The sequence below is a fragment of the Oreochromis niloticus genome, linkage group LG8 (assembly GCF_001858045.2).
Source record: "Oreochromis niloticus isolate F11D_XX linkage group LG8, O_niloticus_UMD_NMBU, whole genome shotgun sequence".
Taxonomy (NCBI): Eukaryota; Metazoa; Chordata; class Actinopteri; order Cichliformes; family Cichlidae; genus Oreochromis; species Oreochromis niloticus.
Genome location: NC_031973.2, coordinates 15457503 through 15475168, shown reverse-complemented (window position 1 = coordinate 15475168; position 17666 = coordinate 15457503).

The window sequence follows — 17666 nt, the reverse complement described above, 5'->3', positions numbered from 1 at the left end:
TGGTGTGTCAGATTTTCTTGTTAATATCATGTGATCAGCTGTCAAACAGATATTTGAAACATTTGTCTGAAATATCTGATACAAATTTCCTGACACAGCATATAGGGCCGCGTCACCTAAGGAATGACATAGTCATTGTTCGGCGGTACTTTTTACTTGGTTTGAGATAGGTAAATGTCAAGGTCTAGGGTTAAAACACACCCTTTAAAAAGGTTAAATAGTGTTAAAAAGCTCTATTTTCTAGGCTTCCAGGAAGTTTCTCTCCAACTACAAATGAGGACACGCAGGTGACTGAGGTCACCCTGCAAAGATGCCATTTCCTGCTGTTTTTTTAGGGTAGGATTGTTGTACTTTTTCATACTGCCACTGGTTCCTCAATAGTTGTGTTTGCCTAGTTGGTAACAGTAAAACATTCACATTGTGGCAGTAGTATAGTGTCTCGCTATACAATACAAGAAACTCTGGCTTCCAAGGAGCCAGTATTTCTTGTATATTTTTTTCAAGTGATCTTGAGCAGTTGTTTTCCAGGCTTTCTGAATGCCTTTCAAAGTTTTTCTACATTGTGTTTTGATTCATTTTCAGTACCTTACAAGCACACTGTTGCAAAAACACAGAATTTGTTCCAATTTCTTTTGTTGAATCTATGAAAAATGCCAAAGTTAACACAGTTTGACAAGCATAAAATAGTATTTTTGCCCCAAGAAGGTGATTCCTAAAGAGCTATTAGCTGAAAACGTGGCATATCTTGGCATGGACTGGATAAGTGGCAGACAAAGGAAGAAATGGCAGACTTAAAACCCAAAACCCAATTCGAAGCAGCAAAGTCATGTCCTTGAGAAATAGGTAAAGTCCAGCAATGACCTGACTTAGGACCTGAGAGATGCATCTGGCCCTTCAGCTGATTGGTTTGGTTTGGTTTGGTAATTTATTTCAGACATGTAAACAATATACAGGTACATTTAGAAAAGAAAATAAGAGAGAAAAAAATACTATACAAAAAAATCAATACATTTCAATATAGCTACTGTTCTGATTAATTTACATGTTGAAAGGGAAAAAGTAAACACTTATTTAATCCCACCCCTTTGCCATAAATGATCAGTTAATATTTAGTCAGCTTCCTTACTGATATAATTTGTAATAAAAATAGTGAACAGATTTCTGATACACTATATACTATAATATCACATCATAATGATCCATCTTCTGTTTACTGAAGCCTCATCAGAAATGGTCTGAGTGGAAGGGTGGCTGTCATGAAGCCATTCTTAAGGAAGGGAAACAGGAAGAAAAAGCTGAGGTATGCCACATTAGGCTGAAATATGCCAAAAGACTAAAGGCGAGCACAGTCTTATGGAGTGATGAATCCAAATGTGAAATTGTCGTCATTATGTATGGAGAAGGTCAGGAGAGAGGTACAAGAGAGAGTGTTGACAGCCAATACAGTGGAGACTCACGGTTATTGGGGATGTTGTCAGAATGCATAAAAGGACCACCAGATCTGAAGTAGTGTTGGGTCATCTTTACAGAGAACAGAACAAAACACAGCCAATATCCAAAGAAGAGCTTTGAATGTCCTTCAAGAAGCCTGGAGAACTATTCCTGAAGACCACTCACAAAAATTACAAGAAACATTGCCTAAGAGACCCAAGGCTGTGCTGAAGAATAAAGTTGTTCACACCAATTATTCACTTTCAAGTTTGTCAGAGTTGGACAAACTCTGTTTTTGCCTAATCGACTGTATTTCCAGATATATTTGCAGATTTTTCAGTAAACCAAGGCAACTATTTCACATTTTTCTAACAAAATATAAAGAAATGAGTGATTATTCAAGAGTTTTGAACAAAATCTTTGAAAGTTCAAACTTTTCATGGGGTTAGCCATTGAACCAAACTTCTTGGTCAAATTATCTCATTAAACTCGAAGAGGCAGAGGTTGCGTCTTTCCTGTCAGTGTGAAATTAGTATCAGCCGAATTTTGGCTCCAAAACAGCAGCTTTTCATCAAGGAGTCCATGACGCGTCTTTCATGGTGCCAACAACTCCGAAAATGAAAAGCTTGTTTTGCACTGATTGGAGTGTCCTCCCTCGTAAGTCAGGCAATCAAAGGCATTGTTATTATTATTTGGCCATGTTGCCACACTTGATGAAAGAACTGGACAAAAGTATTTGCATCCAAAATCAGCTCTGAGCTCGGTATCGTTTCTCTTTCTTTGTACAACTTTCATTATTTAAGTCAGTCAGGAGAGTTCATAGCAGGAGAGTTGGGGATCTTTTCTGGGGATGTTTCTCCAACTTACACGTTGATGAGTAAAAGTAACTAAAAGTGACAAGAAATGTTGAGTTTCTTGTTCAAGGGCATGGCGGATAACTGAGAAAATCCCCATGGTCTGAGATTGAAATGTTGATTTTCCAATAATGGCTATTACTATTGGCAACCTTCACCTCACCTTTTCTTTCTGTATCACTCTGCAATCCCATTATCTATTCTGGCAAAGAAATGAAACAGAAAATGGGGCAAAACCAGACATCACCTGTCTGGGTCTGCACCTTTCTGAAAGTTATTTGAATACACCCAGAATCTCCCCACCCCAAAAACCCCTTTACTCTAAAGGCTACTGTAGGTATTTTTCTGTAATGATGACGATGGAGTCATTAAAAAACATCTGTACTACTTTGTGTGTGTCCATAAGACTGTGGATTGCATTTTCAAGCAAAAACATCACAGTTTAAGATTAAAACCTGGTTTTGAAGGTTGATTTCAAACTGAGATTAAGGGTTCGGACTGTGCCAAGGCCTTGATTATTTTTATTCTATTATTGTTAAACTTTAACAATTCAAGTACTACTTTAAGTCTCGAGTGAATGATGCAGAGTCCTCCTAAGTATGGGTATTTGGCTTCAATTCAAAGCAGCCGTTTCATTATTTCTGGCCTGGCGCGGTATTCAGTCTACAGTAGGCAATCTCTCGTGCATTATAAATCCCACATTATATCATTTGACATGATAGAGAAATTCAATAAAAACATCATCCACTTAACTGCCAAATGAACACAAAATATGTTGTATATAAGTATACAGTATTTGTGACATATACACGGGACAGTTTATTAGGTACACCTGTTCAGCTGCTCATTAATGCAAGTATTTAATCAGCCAAACACATGGCTCGAACTCAATTTATTTATATATGCAGACTTGGTTAATGCAACCTGCTGGTGATGTAAGTGACTTTGAATGTGATATGGTTGTTGGTCCCAGACGAGCTGGTCCGAGGAATTTAGAACCTGCTGATCTGCTGGGATTTTCACACACAACCATCTTTAGGATTTACTGAGAATGATGTGAAACAGAGAAAACATCCAGTGAGTTCTCTGGGTGAAAATGTCTTTTTGATGGCAGGGGTCAGAGGATAATGGCCAGACCACTTCGAGATGATGGGAAGGCAAATAACCACTTGTTACAACCAAGGTATGAAGAACAGATGGCTGCTTCCAGCAGGATAACACACATTCATCTCAGACTGTTTTTTTTGAACATGACAATGAGTTCACTGTAGTCAGATGGCCTTTACAGTCAACAGACATCAATCCAGTGATGCACATTTGGGACGTGGTAGAGCAGGAGATTCACATCATAGATCTGCAGCTGACAAATCTGCGGCGACTGTGTGATGCTATCATTTTAGTTCAATAAGGAGAGATCATTAGACTCAATTGAATCTGATTTATTGATATAGTGAATTCAATTATGCTATTTGGATGCTAGACTCTGATGGCCCATCACAGTACAATGAAATCCCAGCAGTCACAGGAAAAAGGGCAAGACCCCCCAGAGTCTAGCCGGTGGTGAAGATATGATGGAGGACTGGATGGAGTGACTTGCAAATAATGTGAAAGCCCAGCTTGTACTTGTTTTGGACTCCAACAATGTACTTTCATCTTAATGGGCGTTGTCAGTCTGCTTCGCAAATCTGGTACACTAATGAAGATGGTGTCCTGCTAAAACAGATGACAAACTTTGAAATAGGACAGTCTTCTGGCATCATATGATTTCATCTCACCATGTGGCACAGCACCGACTGAGCTTTGTTGTTTGTGTCCTGTATTTATATTCTCTTACACGACTCATCACTTTAAAACCCTCTGGCTCTCCATCCCTGACAGACACAAAATAACCAGCATACATCTTTTTCCAAAAAATCGTTGGCAAGTATGAGGCCACAATAAATCAGAGGACGAAACATTGTGTTTGTAAAGTGAATGAATATGTGGTTTGTACTTTTTCTAGATCCACACTTGTCAAGCACTAAAGAAAAAAAAGGGTAAGACAAGTGTAGTTTGAATATAAAATAGTGCGATTGTGTGATTCAAGCCTTTATTTGGTGAGACAGTGAAAAGAAGACTGAAACAGTAGGAGAAAGACTCACCGTAAATAGCCTGAGGGTTGATTTGAACCTAGGTCTCTGCATTAGCCTTACAGGTTGCCCGCTCAACCTTGTCAGCTAAACAGGCTCCTTTTTAAAGTCATTTTTAAAACTGGAGAATAATTTTAACTTTATAACCAAACCAAAGGAAATTTTTATACACATTTTAATTCAAAATAATAACGAAGAAATGACTTTTTAAGATCAATATTGAAATTTAGGAATATAAAATTGGATACATCTGCCAAAACTGTTTTCTTTCAGACAGATTAAATGTTATTTATGAATCCGTACTAACATAATGTGATGATGCAGGTTAAAACAAACAAACAAACAAAAAAGTAACTTTATTGTCACAAGTTAGCCAACTGGAATTCCAAACTCCACCAATTTGTCCCTCTGGTGGACAAATTGTGCAATTTCAACACAAATAACACAGTCAGTGGGTTTTTGTCTCATCTATTGTTTACTTTCTAATTAAAAAAAAAATTACCATTATTAATGCTGATACTGATACACTGGCAAATAGCTGAAATTGGTCAATAACATCAGTCCACAAGTTGAACGGTCAGGCTCTATTTTAGTTGAACACTATGGTGTCATTCATTTATTTATCCATTTTTTGCAGAGGGCTGAAGAACCTCCCTACCTCTTTGGTATGTTTAACTAACTGAAATAACAACTACTAATTGTGTTAGGTGCAAATAATCCAACATGTTGGATTATTTGCATGTTGTCATGTCATGTTGTCAACATGTTGTCCAACAAAGGCAGTGATGAGCAGTCAGGCTGCAGCTTCCATTTCAACCTTTTCATTTTTCTAAAGTAGAATCAGTGTGGCGATCACTTTAAAGTCTCTTTGTGCTGGTTTTCATCTTTGCTAAATGCTTTCAGCTTTGTGTTTATACATAAATACCAAGAGAAAGATCATATGTGTGTCCTCATTAGGATAAGGATTCTTGTGTTGGTGTGTGGGACTGTAGCCTGTAGGTTTATATTGTTTAATGGTAATCATGAGACAATGCATTTCAGGTAATGTTACAGAGAAACACAAAAGTAATATACAGTAACGAGTAGTGCAACAAGTTATTTTCTCCTGGCAGTAAAGAAATGTATTACCTTTAAGAACAGTGATCTGTGTAATATGTGTAATGCATTCATTTTGTTTGAGTAACAATGATCATAACAAAGAGGGGAAATACATCTAACATGCACAAACTTTAGACCACGCAGCATGCAATTAATTTACACAAATGTAATGTCTTTGCTTAGCAACTGCGAGAACCGATGAGAATCAATAAGTGATATCGAAATTGATAATGAATTCTTAATCACTAAATTTCCCTGTGTCTGTCTTACTTATGCAGTCTTTGGTAGAGTAAAAGATATTTGATGGTGCCCATTGCTCTTAGAGATTAGCAGCAGATCCCGTAAAGCCTTTAGGAGTTGAAGCAGCTGCCTCTCTGCCAGGAGATTTGTTTGTGCAGATCACTTGTACTCTGTAGCAAGTCAGTGGTTTGTCTATTGTCAGATTAGTGTTTGTGGGTATTTACCATTGCTGACACCAGGAGTTCTAAACAGGCTTTATCATCTCAGGCGTGCTACGATTAGCTTCTTGTCAGAGTTACTCTTATGTCTTTGCACCATCCCACTTCTCAGCATCCAACATATTCACTTCAAGAACTTTTACTTCATATATCAGACCTAGAGATATTCAGAATTAACTTCATTTGTTCATTTTGGGTTAAAATCTCCAAATTTCAACAAAACTTGAAATTTGAAGTATCATATCTCAAAATTGTGAGTTACTCAGAGGTAAATCAAAATGTCAGGATACTTTCTAAGTGGAAATTTTGAAATATATCATTCAAAATTTAGAGATAGTGACCCCATTTTCCCATAGCCCTCAGTATATACACCTTCTACATGTCACTCCCCAGTTCCCAGATGGATTTTACTCAGGCTTTCTGTCCATTGTTTCTTGGTTCTTGGCTCAGTGTTCTTCGCATCTTCCTTGTGTTCATAACTGATCCCTTCGTGCGTGACTTTTTCCCGCCCTTCAAAAGAGTTGTTTACTTGTTCACCTGTGTATGACCACTGCTTGTGCGGATTAAAGATTTGGATTTTGGATCTGCCTCCTGGTGTTTATTTGAATCCTCTTCCATCTGGTCCCTTACAACCACAAAATCTATGTGCATTTACTTATAAGGTCATCCTTATATCATCAGGCTGCTTTATCATCTTCCACAAATAACCTATAGTGTTGCTTCTTAGATGATTGAGCCTTTATTTTTCCGTTTTCATTGTAACAAACTCCATGTGACCTTTTTCCTCAGAGGAACAACTTGTCTTTCTCCATGAAACTTGTCATCACTAACTTTCGGGACTAATCTAGCAGCATGTATCTGCTTTGTCTATTCAAGCAACTATAAACTTCCTGTCCTACTCAATTATATTCTAAGCAGAAAACAAATCTTCTCTTGGATGTTGGCCATAGTGGTTTCTGCATCCCAAAATTTGTCAGTCACTCCTATTATTCTAGCAGCCAAAGTAATTTTGTGCTTTAAGTGAACCACCATATGCCAGTTTGGATACTTGCCATGGTGGCAGAATACACACAGCTAAACAGCAGTCAAAATTTACCAGCATTTACAGGCTGTTGGCTCGTATTGTCAAACCCCATGTTGATTGTATGCAGTGTGAGATATATGTAAGAATGTGAAAATAGACATCCATCCATCCATCCTTGTCAGCAGCCTTTTCATGCAAACAACTTTATAAATCCATTTTCTGACACAAACATCTCCAGAACAATTTGTACCCAATTTAAATAAGCTATTGGACCTAACTTTGGATGCTGCATCAGTTTTTGAGGCGTGCAAAGGCTGAAAAGTTAAAGCTGTAAGGGAAACAATTCTCACTCCGACAGCAGCGGGAGCAGCAGCAGCTGCCTTAGGGTCAGGCAGATAATGCTGCTTAAGTTCAGGAAACAGTTTGGCTCCATTTGGGACACTATTACATCTAAATTTCATCACAAATCATCATGACAGACGACGCAACACTTAGACATACCAGTTATTCCCTATTAGTGCTATCTTCTCAGCTTCGGCTTAAAAACCGGGACACTCCGCAGATCACTGCAATCAATCCCCTTCTTTTAAAGATTTACTGTAATCCTATCAATGCATTACTGGACAACTTCTGCTATTACGTCAACTTCAGATTCAATTTATACTCCAAGTATGATTAGATAAAAATCTTCAGGGTCAGAAGTCGGTTTCAGAGGAGGATATAGGTCTGGTTTAGTGCAGATTGCTTCATTCTTCCACGTGAGGTTCACCCCAAATCATCATGACAACAGGCAGAACATACGGATGAAGTGGATGAATGAATGGAGTAGTGATTAGAAGAGAGCGAGACAGTGCAGAATTCATGAAGCAGGGCTGTGTTATTGGGAGTGTCAGGCTGTGAGTGACTCATCCTGGGAGCCTCCCAAATCACTTAGCATGGAAAATGATAAGACAATTCATGTCACTGTCTTAAAGTGTGAGCACATTCAGCACCATGCACACATTTTCGTGTATTTCATTGTGAATGAACCAACCATAAAATCATAAATAAAATAGATGATAAATTTGATTCTCATATATTCAGAAACTTTAATTTATTGGTTACTCTTCTGGGTTTTACATTTTTATCTTTCTTATGCCCTAAACTCCCACCCCCACTCCGCGTGCATGTGTCTGTGCGTTTGAGCATATTCAGCTGCTTATATACCCACGTGAAGGTCATCATAAATTAATCTGTTTTTACTGTTTATCTCTGCATGGACACTTATTAAGAAAAGCTCACTGACAGCGAGCGCTTGGTCCACGCACAAGCGTGTATGCGTGCATCTCTCTGTATGTGAGTAGGCCATACAGATTAGCTTCTGATCCCTTCGTAAACTAGCAATCAATAGGTCTCTGTATTCAGACGGTTAGACAGACAGTTCTGCTTCAAAACATCCAAACGTCACCTCCACTCCACATTCGGAGCACACAGACGTCTTTCTGACACCTATGAAAGACAGAGGGAGAGTGGAACAGAGAGGTGAGCGAGAGCAAAAAGGTGGGGAAAGAGGCAGGAACAGGAATGAAAAGGTCTATTTTTGACATCAGTAAAAACTGACAGACGGACCAAGAGTAACTGAACAGGAAAGAGCAGTTTTTCCTTAAACAGAGGGACAAAAGGAAAAATGGAGGGTGTAAAAGAAAGGGGTGAAAAAATCCTTTCAAGTTGCATCCTTTACTTAGAAAAAGAGAGGGGGAAAAGTGGGTCAGTTAAAAAATGGTCAAAGATATGGACTAATGTCTTTCAGAACCACTGATATTTAAATATTTGGATTACTGAGAGAACATTTTGGCAGCTGCAAACACCACCTGCAAATGATGCTGTGTACAATCAGTGGTTCCTTTTTATCAGCAAGCAGAGCACTCCCTCACTGTTACACTTATCAGAGGGATGGTCAAACTAGCTACTCACTGCTCTCCAAATTTGACATGAAGGTCAACAAAACACAGCACGAGCAAACTCATATCATACTGCACAAACACAGAAGAACTCATTATGGCATAGCATGCATAAGACTTCTCTTGCAAAACTGTAATTATACAAGATAACTGTCAACAACTGATACAAGACACTGACTCAAGCAACAGTGTTGTTACTGTTATTAATATTTGTCTATTCATTGAGTTTAGGAATGCATTCATAACATTAAACCTGAATCCAACACTATCCTTCAACCTCAGATCCTCTACCAGAGGTCTGGGAGCTTGAGGGTCCTGCACAGTATCTTTGCTATTTCTAGGACTGCCCTCCTCTGGACACATATCTGGGATGTTGTTGTTGGGATCTGCTCCATGTATGCCCTGCCTGCTAGCGTCTTGCAGCTTGCTTTTATGTGCTGGATTGTCTCAGGGGCATCTTTGCACAGTCTCTACCTAGGGTCAGCCTTTGTCAATCTTATACTCAGAGCTTTTTCCTGTGCTGTCATAATTAGTGCCTCTGTGTTTCCTTTCAGTCCAGCCATTGGTAGGATTTTTCAATATCAGCCACTTCTTCTATTTGCTGGTGGTACATGCCATGCAGGGGCCTGTCCTTCCATGATGGTTCCTCTTTTACCGCCTCTTCTTCTTTGGGTTTTCTGCTGCCTGAGGTATTTAATCAGTTGATCAGATTCAGCTGCTTTAGTATTAACAAAATTAAAAAAAGTTGCACTAGAGCGACAACAATGAGAGAACCCCTAGAACAGGTTGAGGCCACTGACATTTTTCCCTCATCATCTTTTCTGACTGTTTTTCACTAGTTTTGCATTTGACTGAAGTAAGTGTAACTACTGGCAGCATGATGACCCTGCACAGGTTGCACAGGTAGTCCAACTCCTCCAGGATGGCACATCAATACATGACATTGCCAGAATGTTGGCTGTCTTTCAGCACAGTCTGAAGAGCATGGAGGAGATTCCAGGAGACAGAGAGTTACTCTAAGGGAGCTGGTCAGGGCCATCTCTGCATTTCTACATTTAAAAGATCATGAAGATGCACAATTTTTTTCCTGAGCAAAGTTTCTTCCTCAATGATGATACTTCACATTTCTTAATCAGGTGTTAGTAGTTTAACACTCTCTTCAGTTGTTTTCTTAGCTTGGCGCAGTCTAATAACTATTTCCAGCTGAATATTTTAACCACTGATATAATAATCTAATGGATGCAACTGCTTGCTTAGTTATAACCAAGTAGTGCCTTTTTGGGCCTGGCAGTGTATATTAACAATGCATATTAATATTAAGATGCTGTAGTGTGCTTCAGGCTACAGTCCTTGGTACAAAGCAATGGCCTGGATTTAAAACAGTTCTTCAAGTCTGAGTAGGTATTTTTCATAAAACTGCTGTAGCTGACAAGCTAAATATGCTTTCTCTTGCCTAGAAAGTTTTTTTTCATGCAGAATTATGGATGTTTGATATATTTTTTTTATAAAGACCTTCTGAAGGAGTGGTGCACTCAAAGACACCTTGGTTGCTAACTGTTTATTGGGAAGCAACCGGGCTCTTTTATGGAAGCAACATTGTCTGCACAGCTGCTAAGGAGGAAGGAAACCCTGGAAAGAGCGCAATAGGAATAAGAAACAACACTTAGCATGTTTGAATGCGATGTATGCCTTTCAAACAGGCATATGTTCATTAATAATACTTCTCACAGAGTTTCAATGGCCCCTTTATGGTGCAGTGGAGCCAGAATCCACTTGCAGAGGCAATCTTCTCTTTATTTAATCAATATTGGCATAAGCATATCTGTAATGTATTAAGTATTGCACTGATTTTTCAATTGAATCTACTGTTTTGTATATAAGTGTAAATTATAACTTGAATGAGGTGCTTGTGAGAAGGTCAGAGTGCTGTCAATAGTAAAGTGGTACTTTCTGCAGGAGGCAGGAAATTGCTTATGACAATCTAACCTTTAGAATTTTAGATACAATGGGTAAAAATGCTTTCCCTGCAGATGGTGCTCAGAGAGGGGTTGTTAAAAATCCAAAGGATGAATCCCCTGGGGTGCACAGATCTATTTAGAGTAGGTAAGCATAATCCACTTAATGTATGTCATGGTAAAAATCAGCCATTATGTTAATGGCAAGGTCAGGGGGTGACCAGAATCCACCTGAGTCACCTTGAGAGTGGAATAAACAGACTGCAAATGTAATGGAAAGATGGTTATTGTTTTGCTGCGTGTGTTCTCTCATGAGCTGAAGTGTCATTAAGTGAATATTACCACTTGCGAGTGGCACAAAAACAAATGTCAACCAGGTCATTGGCATTTCTGAGACACATTTTAGGAGCAAACTCTTCATTAATTTGCGAACAAACAAAACAGTTCAACTGATCACCTGACAAGCTGACTAAGTCCAAGTGTCACAGCCATCGCCTTAACAAAAGGCAGGAATATGGGGAAAAAAATGGATGGAATTCTAAGGAAATAAAAAGGGATGCACATAAGTGTATGCACAGACAGACACATGCATTTCTATGCATGCACACAGGTACCGGACCTTCATCTGCACTCACATACGCAGTCTGTGCATGTACATGCAGGGATCTTGTATCCTGAGCCAGGACTAGCACAAGGGACTGGCAATGCTTGGTTGCCTCTCTGGCAGAGACAGAGGGATTGGCATGAAGTGAGTGAATGAATCCATTGGCGTAACAATGAGGATGTGATATTCAGACATTATTTTAGAGGGAAAAGGGAAGCTCGCATAAATCTCTGAGCCAGGTTGAACTTTTTCAGCTCCGGCTAAGCAACATTCTGCAGCACAATGTGCAGCGCAAAAGAAGGACTGGATGTTCGGACACTTATCAAAGAAATGACTGCTTAAGATAATAATCAGTCAGGTTTTGTCACCTTAAAGTCCCTTTTTTTTTAAATCTTGAGATGTTACAACAAGAGTACACAGGAATAGCGTCAAACCACTACATTCATATTATAATGAATATTTGCTAATTAAAAAAAACAACATTGTCACCCGAGATTGAAATATTCTTTCCATTTTATTGGGACTTTTTTTTTTACATCTATCAAATGGTGATGGCACTAAATAATTTCCGATTTCCACTGTGAAGCTGCCAGGCCAGATGGTGGTAGGCAACCTGTCCCCAAACAATTGCAGTCTGACTTGGACTGACTGCAATCATTCTCAGACAGCCTGGCAAAGATTTGCAAATAATTATCATCTAATTTATAAACATAGAGCCAACACTCAATCTGAGTCCGATGAATGCAACTCATCTGTGGCACATCTCTTTGCAATATGAGACTCCAGTGAACTGGCTGTACAGTATACTGGTTTTATTCCTATATAAAAGCACGTTTGCTGAGCGCCTATGTATTTTGTAGTGAAATCACCTTCCTGCAGCAACTACATCACCAACTGTGGAGGGATTTTTATTTCAAATCTACAAGGTTCTAGCTGGGGTCTGAATATAAGTAGTTAATAGGAATTTATGTTTAATGTACATATAAATGACAACAGATTTCCAGCAGATGGCAACAGATTTGTGATTTTTGCCAGTTTATCCTATCATGCAAGCAGATTGCATGAAATTGAAACCATTCAGTCCCAAACTGAGAGCGGACAAACTGTCTTTTTGCTGTTTTATTGCCATAGTATTACTTTATTGTTCTGATAATAACAATTGACTGCGAGTGCTTGCAGACCTGTCCCTGTCTACAAAGCAACCATTTCAAAAACAACGAGATCTCAAGTTGATTGCATTAATTACAGAGAAAACCCCAACAATCAGATAACCCCACTATGAGCAAGTGCTTTGGTGACAGCAAAAAGGAAGATTCCCTTTTAACAGGAAGAAACTTCTGGGAGAACCAAGCTCAGGGAGGAGGTGACAAGCATCTGGTTGGGGGTGAAGGGAGGAAGACAGGACAAGACAAGCTAATGATTAAAAATAATAATTACTATTAATAATATTGATATTAAATAGGGGTCAAATTTTACAGTAGCATTTTGATTGTGTACTAACAGTTTTTTATGGTTCCTAACAGCATGAATATAGGACCCTGTGAAGTTTAAAAAGAAGAAATACCTCAAACACTGGAGCTTTAGAAGGTTTTGTGGCAGTGGCAGAGATATTCCCCTGTAATAACCTCTTACTGAGAGGCTATGGGATCATTGACTTCTTCCCTGCTCCTAGCTGATTTATCCAGCACAAAGACTATATGGAGGAGCAGCACAACAACATGATGAGACAGCATGCATTTGGGTAAGCTTTACACACATACGCAACGACATCTACACCAGCGTATCGAGAATACAGAAAAACGTATGGGCAGGACGAAATAAAACAACATCAAACACACAGTACCAGGCAAAAAATTTCAGGCACTACAAGGGAAGTGAGGAAGACTTCAGAAACAATTTCGTGAGCAGTTTCTATCAATTAACTTCATGAAAATTTCAGCTGACAGAAAAAAGAAAATCAAATTACCTGCGAGAGTTCTCCTGTGGCTTTAGGATGTCTCATTGTCTCTTTATGTTATCTCACACTGGCTTAACGATTTCAAGATCAGGACTTTAAGGGAGCTATACCATTATTAGAGTCGCTGTCACACTGCAGAATGAATTCAATCGGACACCCCACTGATCGTATAGTGCAAATATCTTTGCTGAGGACCGAATGTGCCAAAAGGCACACATATGCAGTTTATACACTTTCACACACATGAACTCACATTTCTGAGAAGATTGGCATCAACAGAAATGGTTGACATTGCAATTTGCCCATGCACTCTGGCAATATGTCAGTTCAGGTAGCAAAAAGCAAGAACCAGGCATTCATAGAATCACAGTTTTCTTTCCATCACTTGAGAACATGTGGCGTAGATATTCCCACACCTCGTCTTATACTTCACCCCAGGATCCAACTAGGTTTTCACTTTAAAATGGAACAATTTTCAAATTTTTGTGACTGTGTAAACACACCAAAGTCCCCAAGACACGAGTAATACAAATACACACGCACATATCCATACTCAGAGGTATATAGACATGCTTGAGAAGCAGACAAGAAAAACACAGTGAGAGAAAAACCTGTTTACAGTGCATCCCTGTTTGAGACTTTCAGCTCTTGAGACGAAAGCAAAGGGATTTGAAACTGATATTTTTCTTTCTTTGAATGTCACATGTCCTCCTTTCTGTGTAACAGAACCATTATTGTGTGAATCCAGGTCATAGCTATGCTCCCCAAACGACTTTGCCCATTAAATCCATTGCACTCATGACAGGGCGAAGCACACGAGACCGGGTAGAAGAGATTCTTAGAGCCTTAAGGTATGTTCATGGTGAATGCGAGATGAATTTCAAGAAAAGCACTTTTGCATATAAAGTCAAAGAAAAGATGTGAGCAGGCACAGGTTTGCTCCAGGCAGTGCAAACTGAGTCATGATGAATCTGTACGAGAACACATTTCTTGGGGGAAACACTGTACATATTTATGCTTTTCTAATATTGTATGACTGTCACACAGTCGTCTACCCTGCAACGGGATGATGCATTCTCTTGTAGCCAGAAGAAAAGTGTTGGTGCTGATTTAATAAACGTGGGTGAGAATTGCATCATTTTGATAAAGCTCTCTGCACCTGAATGCGCAACAAAAGCAAACAAACAAAAAATGCCAATTACCCAGGTGCCTAAGTGGCATTGCACTCATGAGCTGATGCCATGACTGTTGCCACCTGTCTGAAGGGAGATGAGGGTGATTCATCCTGAACTATCAAAACAAAAAAGCAATAGCTCTGGCTAGCCTACAAGACCTTCAGTCATTCTCAGCAAGTACCAAGAGAGCAGACAGCAAGTCAGGGACAGGCAGAGACAGCGCTCCCAAGAGAAAAGACTATCAATTATGTCAGCAACTTACATTTATGGAGTACCAAAGCCCTCTGGCAGCCATAATTAATTTGGACTTTCTAGAGTTGTTCCCTCTGTTTAGTGAGTTGCTAATACTACAGAGAGGCCTGGAAAGGTCAGGACTGGTGGAGACTGACTGGCGTGGTCTGTTCTGCAGCTATGGAGGCTTCGTGGACAGTGCTGCTTGTTTTCTGGGTGTCGTTTGAGAGACTTTCACTGCTTGTCCTTATTTGAAGGGGAGCTATTATAAAGAAAACTCTTTGTGGACAGATCAACTTCAGGCTTGGGAACTTCAGACACATGCTCATCTCTTATCTGTTTGATGTCAAGTGTTTCTGTAATAAATGTATTTTTATTCCACACTTTACATTTGTGTCTCTTGAAAGACACACATTGCTAAACCTGATCTGTTGGTTGAAATATGAGGCTGAATTAACACATGCAGCCCTCGCACGGAGCGATCCGCGTTAACTCGCTAACGGAGATTTGCCGCGTTAATGCAGTTATGGCGTTAACGTCATTTTAACGAGATTAACGCTGACAGCACTATATAATACACAAAATCTCTGTCTGTGTGTTGGTTTGTTTCTTTGTACGCAAGCTTCTTTTACACAATCAGGAGCTGAGCAACCAAACTTGGCATATACGTACATATTAGGCCCCCGATATTATGACATCACCATATTGCCAACCATCTAGCAAGGAACCAAAATTGCCTGTTTTTAGCATTAGTATCTTTAACATTTGCAAATGCTTTGCATCATTTTGATTTGATGTCAACACGTAATTTATTTTCACAAAACCTATATAAAAACTTACATACATATGTTTTAATGGCATCAGGTTGCCTAGCAACCACCTAGCAACACTCAAAAATGACTTTTTCTGACTTTCTGCAGCTGCAACACCAAACAATCCATCCTGTTGTTTTAATTTCATGATAATAACATCATATTATCATGAAGCTCAATTATACATTATATATTTTAATATTATCATGTTGCCGGGCAACCACCTAGCAAGGGGCTAAAATGGTCCATTTTGTGGTGAGTGCACTCACAACACCTTATAAAAGCATCCAAAAGCAAACGTAAAAAACTGAATTTAGTTGAAACTCAAATTGTATTTCAGTATCTTTGCTGATTCAGTTCAGCTAAAATCTTTATATAACTCTACAATCACTTCTCAGAATTGAAATTCACTTCTTGTAATAAAAAAAGTCTTTAGAATTCAATTGTGGGGGCTGAGAGACACTGTCAGGGCACAAAATCGAATAACAAAACTCTTTCCTTGAATCTCTATTAAATTTTATTGTTGTGACACAGTTTGCACGGGGAAGTTAAATGGTTGGAAGAACAAAAACATCACACATATTCAACCAAAATTCTCTAATGTGAAACAAGTAGTTATATGAAACAAAATGTGTTGGTAAAGACCTGGGGGATAGTTTGTATTTTACAGTTTTATTTGACACTTTTGATATATTTTCTTTAAAACCACTATGCTTATGCTTTACTATCCACAATTCTATTTGTAAAATAAAAGATTAGTGTATATGGTCCATTTGTGAGCATTTATACTGCTAATATTAATACTCTGGCACCTCAAAGCAGATTTTAAAACTACCGTTTACCAAATCTTTGACCTTTAAGTTAAAGATAATCAGTCTCAGTGCCAGATAAGAGTTATATAAATTTAACCAACTTTCTACTTTGCCCACGGTAGCTTTTAATAGTCACTCATGTTTTTTTTAATGGTAATTTAAGTTTTTATCTTTGGTCAAATGTAATATTCATAAAATAATTACAAAGACAGATTAAACAGATTAAACAGATTAAACCCTTACAAGCCAAGAAAATCATTTAAGGTTATGATATTAAAAATTATTATTTTATATTGTTATATAGTAAAAAGGTTAAAATGAGAGAAACAGCGTGCACAAGATACCAGGGCCAAAGGAATATATGACTCATTTTTGTATATTATGCCATACATCTGAAAAATAAATATTCAGGAATTGTTGTTTAATAATATTTTATATGTTTTAACAGGTTTATGTGAAAGTCAAGAACAAATGCATAAATTAAAAGAAGGAAGCTTGGTGATTAATTTATTTTGGGGTTTTGTTTTGTTTTGTTGCTAATATGGTTTACAGGGTCGCATCAATGAGAGCGACGCAGCCTAATCAGGAAACATTGGGATGACACGAATTCGATGAAAGAGGACTGAACTTTGGTCGGCCCATGGCATTAGCATACAACTTGTGTCAGGACAGGTGTCATTTAGAGAACAAATGTATGTTTAGGGCACAGATTATTATCCACTTTATTGGTGGGCCAAAAAATGTCCCACAACTATAGAACAGTCCTTAAGAATGCCTAAAATTGAGATAATTAGGAAGACAGTTTCCCTAGCTTTAGCTTGAAAATGCAAAGATACACCCATGTTTACTACATGACTGTGAAACCAGTCCATCCCAATAATTTTTTTTCGGAATCTATAGATAGCCGATGACTGTGGCTAATTGGCATATGAACTGGAGGCAACTGGAGTGTCTGCAAGCAACATTTGAGCCCTCACCATTGGAGATTTACAACGAGAAAATTGTTTCCAGTGTGGGTGCAGTCTCAGAAATCTACTTCCTGTTTACTTGGACACATGATGTGTTTACAAGACAACACAGATTATGGACAGATATAATTTTCAAAATTCTAAATGACTGTTTTAAAATGTAAACGTAAAGTGTAGGTGTAGTTCTCAAGCTCAGTTTCACTTTTTGAGAACTCACC